The sequence below is a fragment of the Gossypium hirsutum genome, chromosome A02 (assembly GCF_007990345.1).
Source record: "Gossypium hirsutum isolate 1008001.06 chromosome A02, Gossypium_hirsutum_v2.1, whole genome shotgun sequence".
Lineage (NCBI taxonomy): Eukaryota > Viridiplantae > Streptophyta > Magnoliopsida > Malvales > Malvaceae > Gossypium > Gossypium hirsutum.
Genome location: NC_053425.1, coordinates 87,369,255 through 87,380,493, shown reverse-complemented (window position 1 = coordinate 87,380,493; position 11,239 = coordinate 87,369,255).

Below are 11,239 nucleotides of genomic sequence, written 5' to 3'. Positions count from 1 at the left end.
TAGTATGTATGATTAAGTAGTAACTATCACATGAAAACTAAGAAAAATGTGAAAGTATGTAACACCCCGTACCCGAGACCGTTGCCGGAGTCGAACACGAGGTGCTAACAGACTTAATTCATTTATTTTCACAGACCATTTTTAAAAATTTCCAGACAAGCTGGCTAACTGCGTCACTGTCACCTTAAAAATCATATCTTGAGTTCCAAAACTCGAAAACCAGTTTCGTAAATTTTACCTAAAACTAGACTCATATATCCATCTACAAATTTTTTTCTAGAATTTTTTGTCGATCCAATTAGTACAGTTTATTAGTTAAAGTCTCCCCTATTTCAGGGTTTGACTACTCTGACCTTCATGCATTACGACTTAGATATCTCCTTTTACAGGGCTTCAATACTTATGTCGTTTGTTTCTAAAGAAACTAGACTCGAAAAGGAATCTGTACATATAGGGCATGACTTCTAATTATCTCTTTTTAATTTATAGTGAATTTCCAAAGTCGGAACAGGGGATTCAGAAATCGCTCTGGCCCTGTTTCACGAAAACTTAAGCATATCATAAAATACGGCTCATATGATCGTTTCGTTACTTTCATATGAAAATAGATTCATCAAGGTTCGATTACATAATTTATTCACTATTTAATTCCATTCCTACTATTTTTAGTGATTTTTCAAATCCACACCACTGCTGCTGTCAGCATCTGTTTTTAAGGTAAACTTTACCTATTTCATGGTTTTCCATGAATCAACTAGAATTTGTCATACAAAGCACCAAAATGATCATGATTAACCATTCCAATGGCTAATCGTTACCAAACATTTCCATACCTCTCAATGAACAACATACAAAACGATTATAATGCTATGCTCAAAAGTATATATAAGCCATTTTCGCATGGCTATCCAAATTTATACAAAACCAAAGGGTACATGACCAACAACAACAAGGGTAGTCCTATACATGCCATTTTCAGAGTTCAACCAAAAGTGTACCAAAAGGGCTTTGATAGTGTGGACGACTTCGACTTCGACAATCCCGAGTCCGATAGCTAACGAACCAAAATCTATAAAACAGAGATTCAAAGAACGGAGTAAGCATTTAATGCTTAGTAAGTTTTGAGCAATGAAATTAGGCACAATTGAAGTATAGCATTCATATGACTAAACGGATAATTCATATACACATATTCCCAAAATCATTCCTACTTCACATTTCCAACCCTTGTATTCATGCATAAGGGATCAACTTAACCAAAGGCCGGAAGCTTATTAATCGACTGAGCGAATAATATTTAAAAGGAATCAACTATTCCAATGCATATACAAAACATACCTCATCATTGGGATTTTACGAGCGTATTAATTGAAATTATTACAGTAAGATCGCTCATTCCCCAACCAAGTACCTTCGGGATTTAGCCGGACATAGCTACTCGCTCAAATGCCTTCGGGACTTAGCCCGGACATAGTAACTCGCACAAATGCCTTCGGGACTTAGCCCGAATATAGTAACTCGCACAAATGCCTTCGGGACTTAGCCCGGAATTAGTCACTAGCACAAATGCCTTCGGGACTTAGCCCGGTTATCATCCGAATATTCATGCACATAACCATAAATCATGACACATCTATATTTCATTTTCATAATTAGAATTCAAACACAAGTCACTTATCAAGCATTACCATTTTCGGCTCAATAGCCACATACAAGAGCATGATTGTGATTTGCTTATAACATGATCTAATCGAACCATAATCTAAGTTCCATTACTCGAAAACTTACCTCGGATGTTGTCGAACAATTTCGACGGCTATTCGATCACTTTTTCCTTCCCTTTATCGGATTTAGTTCCCCTTTGCTCTTGAGCTTAATTTAACAAATAAATTGATTTAATTATTTGAACATCAAAAAGAGAAACTCAAGGTACTTAGCCCATATATACATTAGACATTAGAGTCACATATATATGAAATCATGAATCAAACTCAATATATTAGCCCACACTCTCTTTTAGCCGATTATCTGAGCCAAGATAAAAGCATCAATATGCTTGCCTCTAACCGAATACATGCAACACCAATCTATCTCATGTGGCCGAATATGCATGTCTATGTTGAGGCCAATTATAAACTTAATACATTCGTCAAATATGGTTACTTGTATTGACTAAATACCATTTTGTTTCAAGTTCAAAACTCGGCTAATACCATATATACACTAGTAATCACATACTAACATTTGCACTTCACCTTAATAGCTAGCTTAGCAAACCTTAATTTAACATATAATTGTTCATAACACAATTAAAGCATCCTCTCCATTCCATCGATTCAAAACACATACATTACTCAATAATGTTCAAAATCATATTCGGCCTTAGTACACCCTTGTTAGCCAATTTTTCTTCATTTAGCAACTAGTGGACATATGTGCTCATTTGCTAGACTCTACTTCACCTAACTACCCTTTCTCATCCGAATAACATGAACAACATTTACTCTTGACATCAAGCATTCTTTAATTCGGCTATTACTAGTATGAGCTTTAACCATTCATATTTTTAGAAAGACCAAGTTCTTTCCTCAATACATTCATCATCAAGATTCAAGTAAAACAATCAAAATTCCTTCCCTTATAACCATAGCCGAAGGCTCTATTCACCCATAAAAAGTGGAAATTTTTGCATGGGCTAAGCAAGAACCATGATAATTTACCTAAAACAAGTAATTATTTCACAATTTCAACACAATATACTAACCTTCCTAAGGATTCAAGTGACCGAAATTCTTCCCCTCCTTTGTTTCTTCTATTCGGCCAAGTTGAACAACAAAGAAAGAACTTTGTTTTTCCTCCTTTTTCTCTAGTCACGGCAATGGGGAGTAAGGGGGAGACAACTTTGGTTTCTCCTCCCACTCACCTCATGTTTTATCATTCTTAATTCACTATTTTATTTTCTAAACCCATAATGCTAATAGAAAATTCATATTACCATCTATGGCCCATCCATGGCCGGCAACTACTCATAATAAATGGATATTTGACATGCAAACCCTTCATTCTTATAGCATGTATTAATTGATCCTTATAGATTAAACTATCACATTTTAAAAGTGTCATACATAAGTCCTATTAGCTGAATTCACATGCAATCGATTATATCGAAGCTTAAAACTTCCACACATTCATATTCACACATTTTAGACAATAAATATCATATTCAAATACTTCGGTGATTCGGTTTAGCGGTCCCGAAACCGCTTTCCGACTAGGGTCACTTTAGGGCTGTCACAAAGTAACTTAAAAACAGATTCAAGTATCAGAAATAACGGGATTTTGAAAAATCACAAGAAATTGTAGAGACATAGGTTGATGGTGAATAATATATGAAATTAAAACTCGTTGTATCTATTTTCATATGGAATAAGCAAAACAGGTAAAGGTTTTGTATTTTATAGGGTATCTGAGTTTTGGTGAAATAGGGCCAGAGCGATTTCTAGATCCCCTGTTCCAACTTTAGAAATTCACCATAAATTTTACAAAAATAATTAGGTGGTTTAATTTATATGGTTAGAATCCTTATTGAATATAGTTTTAATAAAAACAAACGATATATTCATATGATTTTTGTATAGAGAGAAACGTGGTTGGTAGTAAGTAGAGGCCAGTGTAGTCGAATTCTAAAACAAGGGTAACTTTAACTAATAAACTGTACTAATTGGCTGAGTAAAAAAATCTAGAAAACAATTAGTAGATATATATATGAGTATAGTTTCAGGAAAAATTTACGGATCTTAATTTCGAGCTTTGAAACTCGAGAAATGAATTTTTAAGGAACCATGACTCAAAAAAATAGTTTATTCCGAAAATTAAAATAAGTGGTTTAGAGTTGTTTAAAAGGTAAGATAAGTTTAGTAACACCTCAAGCTTGACTCCGGTGACGGTTTCAGGCGTGGAGGTGTTACATTTATTGGTATCAGAGTAGGTTTAGTCTATTCTCGGAATAGTTAGTGCGAATAAAATTCTAGCTATACATGCCATACCTGTATTTTGATAGTGTAACGACTCCTGACGATTTTTAGATATTTTGTTTTATAGTAACGGATCCCGAGCGAGCTGGTGATGATGATGTAGAAAGTAATGCGCTTGCTCCCGTGGAAGGGGCAGCGCTATCTGAGAATAGGCCAGTAACAGTTAATCAGGAAGGAGTGACTCGAGAAGCTCTCTTCCAAGCTTTGAATGATTTGTTTGCCGAGTTCGTTCGTACGAATCCAGTAGTTAGACCTCCACCCCCTCATGATTCTCAGGCTACCCATGTAGCTCAAGCTCCCCTAGTCACAGGTACAGTGATAAGAGAAAAGACAACAGTTGATAGAATCAGGAAACAAGGGGCAGAAGAGTTCCGAGCAACAAAGGATGATAATGCAGAAAGAGCAGAATGTTGGTTAGAAAATACTATCAGAGTCTTTGACGAATTATCTTGTACACCTGAGGAATGTATGAAATGTGTAGTATCACTTCTTAGAGACTCAGCCTACTACTGGTGGAAGACACTTGTATCAGTTGTACCAAAGGAGAGGGTCACTTGGGATTTCTTTCAGGAGGAATTTCGTAAAAAGTACATCAGTCAGAGGTTTATTGACCAGAAAAGAAAGGAATTCCTAGAATTGAAACAAGGTAATATGACAGTGACTGATTATGAGCGCGAATTTGTCAGGCTTAGTAAATATGCTCCAGAATGTGTGTCCACAGAGGCTATTATGTGTAAAAGGTTTGAGGATGGGTTAAATGATAATATCCCACTGTCAGTGGGTGTCCTAGAAATAAAAGAGTTCGTTATTTTAGTTGAGAGAGCCTGTAAGGCAGAGGAGCTGTTAAAAACAAAAGGCAAAGTTGAGACAGAGACACAAGATACAAAGAAGAGACAGATGAGCAGGTCATTCCAGGCTACATCCAAAAGACCAAAGGAGTTTTCTACCAGATCTAGTTTCTCAGCCGGGTATTCTAGTCAGAATAGAGGTAGCAGATTTAAGGATTCGAAGGCTCAGAACACCTCGACTGCGAGTGTAGGTAATGTTGGACAGGGTAGATCAGGGTGTTTACGGTGTGGTAGACTTCATTATGGTCCTTGTCGGGCAGGCGAAAATGTTTGTTATAAATGCGGTGCTCCGGATCATTTTGTACGAGAATGTCCAGAGGTGGCTAATCGAGAGATAACACAAAATACTAGATCCAGAAATGCTCCTACTAGAGGCAGATCACCGAGGCAACCGGGAGTAGGAGCAAGTAACAGAGGTACCTCAAGAGATTCGGCTGTGAGACTAGATGTTAGAGCCCCTGCAAGGACTTACGCTATTCGTGCACGCGAAGAGGCATCCTTCCCCGATGTGATTACAGGTATATTTTCTCTATATGATATTAATGTCATTGCTTTGATTGATTCGGGTTCAACTCATTCATATTGTAATAGCCCAAATTTGACCGGGCTGAAAGCAAAAAAATAAAAATTAAAAATGTCCATTTAAAAAGTCCAAATTACAAGGTCCTACCCAGCAGACCCACTCCTACTACCCAACAACCCAAATAAACCCAATAACCCCATAGCCCGTTCCAGTGACCCAATACACCAATATAGTCATGGCCCAAATTCTTAGCAGGCCCAATTAACCCCAAACACACAATCAAACCCTAAGGTTTCTTCCCTCCTTGCGCCGCAAGGAGTTTCTAGAAGCTTCGGGCACTTCAAACGGCATGACCTTTCATCTCAATCATCGCCACCAAGCACGCTGTGACTTCTCGACTCTGTCATCAATCGACGCACCACCATCAACGCGCAAGATACGCCAAAATCTGGTGTTAGTTCCATCAACGTGCAAACCTCAGTGATTAAGCGAGATTCTCGTAGGTTACCTGCAAACAAAAGGAAACTAAAAAGATTTCAGCAGATCAATCAAAGATATGATACAGCAAACAAGAAATGGAAAGAAATCAAAGATTTCTTTCCAGTTTATGTAATCATAATCGTGGCTATAAAACCCCGAAATCAAACCATTGTAAAGGACCGGATTTTTGAAAATAGAAATATACTTATATATTCGACTCAGAGAGAAATACAAACAGTTTCCAAAAGGAGATTTAATCGTGTACCTTTTTTTATTTTAGCATGCATACATAAATTGTTCTAAGCAAAAATTACTGAGGATTTACAAAGGAAAGAAAGTTACCTGTATTACGCTTGAAAAAGGGAGGGTTTTTAACCCTCCGACCTCCGTACGTGGCGGCGCGTAGGCGTGTGGGGATTGGTGGATGGAGACTCCACAGAACTCTGATGACCAGCCCCTAGTCCTCTTCAGAGGATTTTTTTTCCTAAAACGATATTTCAAATGATTTTTAGGCCTTAGTTTTGGATTAAATAACCCTAACAAAACGACATCGTTTTAGCTTAGTCTAATAAGCTTAAAACGATGACGTTTTGAAGCCCCCAGGATCCGCGTGTTGACCCGGTTACCCGGGGAGGATCCGCGTGCTTTGAAAATTGGGATAATTGCTCATTTGATCCTCCTATTTTTTAATTATTCATAATTTCATTAATACTTATTTGTAATTTAGCCTTAATGTTTCAATTCCATTTCAATTTAACCCTTACAGTGTTTTGAAACCATATTAAGGGAAACGACGTCATTTTGGGAATAGGGTGATTTGCCCAATGAGTCCCTTTCGTTTTACGCGCGTTTTAAATTGGGCCTTAAATCATTTTTATTTCTTTTAAATTCATCTCGCAATTTTTATGCACTTTAAATTTAGCCCTATATATTCATTTATTATTATTATTATTATATATATTCTTATATGTAGATATTATTTTTTTCAAAACCTTCCTTTTATATTATATACTATAAGATTATTTTTATCATACATTATTATTATTTATTGTATATTATTTTTCACAAATTATTATTATTAACATTATTTTTATATATTATTAATATATTTTACTTGTATTATATATTTATTAATTATATATATATTGCCCTTACATATATACTTTCGTTATTTTATATCATATCTATTATAATTCTTATTTCCTATATATTTAAATTATGTTTTATTCTATAACGTTTATTATTTTTATTCTATATTACTTATTATTTTTTTTATATTTTTTATATATATGTTATGTATATATTATTTATTATATTATTTGCTATTCCTTATATTACTTAAAATTTCAAAATTTGTAAATTGAATTATATTTCTAACTCATCTTATACACACATTAAATTATTAATTATTTACTTATTATGTATTATTTTATTTTAAAATGATATTTTATGTGTTATAAATTCTTTTACATACTCTTTTCTATGTATTTTAAAAAAAAATCAATATATTTTATCATTCTTTTATAAATATTTTGTTATTATATTGTATAGCAAATACTATTTTATGATTATTATTAAATTATGTTATTATTTGTGTTATATGTATATTTTGTTAATAATAACTCATTTCATTTTATATATCATGTATTATATGTTATCTTATATTTATTATTTGATATTACATTTCATGAACATGTATATTGATATTGCATTATTTTTTGTATATCATGCATTATTTAATTATTACTTTATATGTTTGTATATTTTGTTTATTCATTTTCAATACATGTTATATATATCTTTGTATGCATTTGCCATGTATATATGATCTTTATGCATCTAGCACGATCTTTATATTATTGTCTCTATTCTATTTAAATGCATGTATCATTTACCTACTACAATAATGTGTTATTATATATGATTTATAATATAATACCATTCATAACACATCATTTTTTAAAAAATAAGGCCCAAAAGTTTTCAAAAAAACATAAAGGCAATGCTTAGTATTTGAAAGCTTCGAGAAAAGTAGTGCCCTAACTTATTGGGTTGCAACTTTTCTCGTTGAGTTCGAATAGTCAAGTACCCTTCTAAGTTTTTAAGATTTTCAAAATACGAGCAACTGTTTTGGAACTTCAAAGCGTTGTGTCCTAACTTATTGGATGTTGCGATTTGTCGTTTTGAGATAGGGATTTCCAAAAGGTTAACTTAGTGTCAATGTTTTGATACGAGTGAACCCAAATTTTCAAAATCAAAGTATTTTAAAGAGGATTACATCTTAAAATTTTTTTTAAAATTTCCGACATTAAAGACATTTGATAATCAATTAGGTACCAATTTTTGGGCATTACGAGGGTGCTAATCCTTCCTCGTACGTAACCGACTCCCGAACCCGTTCTTTCATTTCGTGGACCAAAACTAATGATTTTAAACAAAATGCTTTAAAGGTGATACAATCACACCTAAAAAGATTAGTGGCGACTCCCGTTTTCATTTTTTTAAAATCGATTCTCATTTTTTAAAACTCGATTTAAAAATGGTTTCGACAGCTTGGCGACTCCGCTGGGGACTCATAAGAGAGTCAAGCCGTATAATGGATTACCTCTTGTCTTAAATGTTAGAAATTTAAAAAAAAATTTAAAATTTTATCCTCTTTGCATGTGTTTGTGTTGCTATATTATGATACACATTGCATTTGCATGACCGTTGTGGTCATACCCTTAAGTGGGAGTGAGAAACTACGCCTTCGTGAGGTTTTTGCCTCCGTGCAGGATAGTGGGTCACTTTCGGAATACATCCGTACTTATGGTTTCGTGAGATTTTCATCTCCGTGTAGCCATAGGGAAGTGTATTCCCCTGAACCGAACTCGATTCAAATGAGCCTATAATGGGTGAGAATCGAGGAATCTGTTGGTTCGGGTACCTTAAACTTTAGAACCAACCTCATATCGAAAGACCATATGAGCCCAACTTAGTTAGGATAAAACTTTAGATATTACCCTTATAAGTTATCGTTGAAATTTATTGATATCAAGTGATACTGACTATTTCTTTTCTTTTGTTTGCATGTCATTTTGCATTTACAAAGGTATGGATTCATGATTAGTTTCTAAGTTAGGAAGTTTTATTATGGAGAACGGACTTCTTGATAGAGTGGAAGGAAACGCCAACGTCCATAGATGGTCTGAGCAAACTCAACTAGAAAAGGGAGATAGTATAGCTGAGGGATACGTGTCGGAGTTGTCAGATTACACTCATATTAGTGTCACGCAGAATAATCTCCAGGAGCTTAAGGAAATTTGGGATCAGTGGGGCAAAGAGACCAAGCAGTTATTCTACAGCAATTACGGAGACTTACCTTACTTACTTGATGTTCAGGTAGACAAGCACTTATTCAGAGCCCTTGCTCAATTTTGGAACCCGGCGTACTGTTGCTTCACTTTTGGGGAAGTAGATATGGTACCTACTGTGGACGAGTACACTGCCTTGCTTCGTTGTCCCAGGTTTCAGAACGATAGGATTTATTCTCGAGCTGCTTGTGTCCCTACCTTTTGGAAGAAATTGATGATTATTACGGGGATGATTGAGCAGTGGGCCATGGCCCGAATTAAAGAAAAAGGTGAGTGCAAGTGTATTTCGTGGGATGCTTTAAAAGATTTGATTCTGACACACCCTGATGAGGCGAAGAAAGTAGATGTTTTTGCCTTAAGTTTGTATGGATTGATGGTTTTCCCTAGGGCTTTGGGATATGTGGATGAGGCAGCCACAGATCTTTTTCATCGACTCAGTAAAAAGGTCACTTCTGTCCCTGCAATTTTGGCGGAAACATTTAGGTCTTTAGGTGCATGTAGGAGGGCTGGTGCTGGCAGGTTTATAGGGTGTGCTCAATTACTTTTCGCTTGGTTCTACAGTCATGTTCGGTTGATAGATAGGGTGGTTTGTCGAGTCTTCTTCGAGGATTATTCACTGTTGAAAGACATAGTAGCTTCAACTAGGAGAGTTGATGTTCCAGAAGAGAATTGGATTGTGCTACTTCAGAACCTTCAGTCGAAAGATGTCGAGTGGAGGGCTTCGTGGATGATTCCTGGTGAGGTTCTTTACCGATGCGGCAGTTTTGATTGTGTCCCCCTGTTGGGAATTTGGGGTGCCATTGGTTATGCCCCTTTGCTCGTGCTGAGCCAGCATGGATTGAGACAGTTCGTACCAGCGACTCATAGGTTGGCTCAAAGTGAGTTCGTATATAGAGGAGCCGATTACAAGAGGAAGGTTAGTGAAGTTTCTAGTGCTTGGAAAAAGACTTGTCGGTTGAAAGGAGTAGCTATTAGCCCTGCAACCACGCCGGAATACGTTGAATGGAGAGGTAGAAGGGTTAATGATAATATCCCTAAGCCAAGTGTGGAAGGAGCTCGACCAATGGAGGAATATTTGCGAGTAAAGCCCTCAGAGTTAGAAATTATGAAGCAGGAGCTCGAGAGAAAAAACTTGGAGTTCGAGAAGAGGACAGCAAAGCTCGAAGAAGAAAAGATGTACTTGAGTTTGGACGTCGAGGTTCAAAAGATGGAGGTCGAGAAAGAGAGGAAAGAAAAGAGGAAGATTGAGGAAGATCGAGATGATCTAAAGGAGCATTACAAAAGGGAACAGGTATCATTGAGGAGGGCGAAAGTAGGAGGATCTTCAGAGCAGTTGCAGAAAGAGGTCCAAGAGGAAAAGGTTAGAGTGGAGTATTGGGAGAAGAAATTCCAAGAGATGCAAGTGCAGAATTTGGCATTAGAGGAAGAGAATAAAGGATTGAAGACTAAGGTAATTGAGCTTGGAAGATCCCTGCGTCGACACCAAAACCATGACTCTACGGTCGAGTTAAAGGAGCTAAAAAGCAAGGTTGAGGATTTGAAAATGGCATTACATGATGGTGAACTCCGAGTTGAGCAGCTCGAGGCGCAGGAAGACTATTTGAAGGGAGAGCTTCATCAGGCTAGGAGACAGGTCAGAGAAAGGGATCATGTCATTGGCGAGGCCATAGCCTAGATTTGAGAGGTCGCTGAACATGTGCAGGACTTAGCAATTCGAGCTGATGTATTGAGTTTGATGTATTCATCATTGTCGGATGTAGGACGAGAGTTAGCCCTTTTATTAGATAGAGTTAAAGCTTTGGGTCTTAGGGCGAAAGCGTATTTGTAATCCTCTTATATGTAAAGATATTCTTTTTCTAAATAAAATTTTCTAAATGAAATTAAACCAGAATCGATATTCTTTTTGTATTCATGCATTTACATCTCATAGCATTTCATCACATCCTTTGCATTCAAAGTTATAGAAAGACCGTGATTAGTTAAAGTTTATTTCAAAAGGTA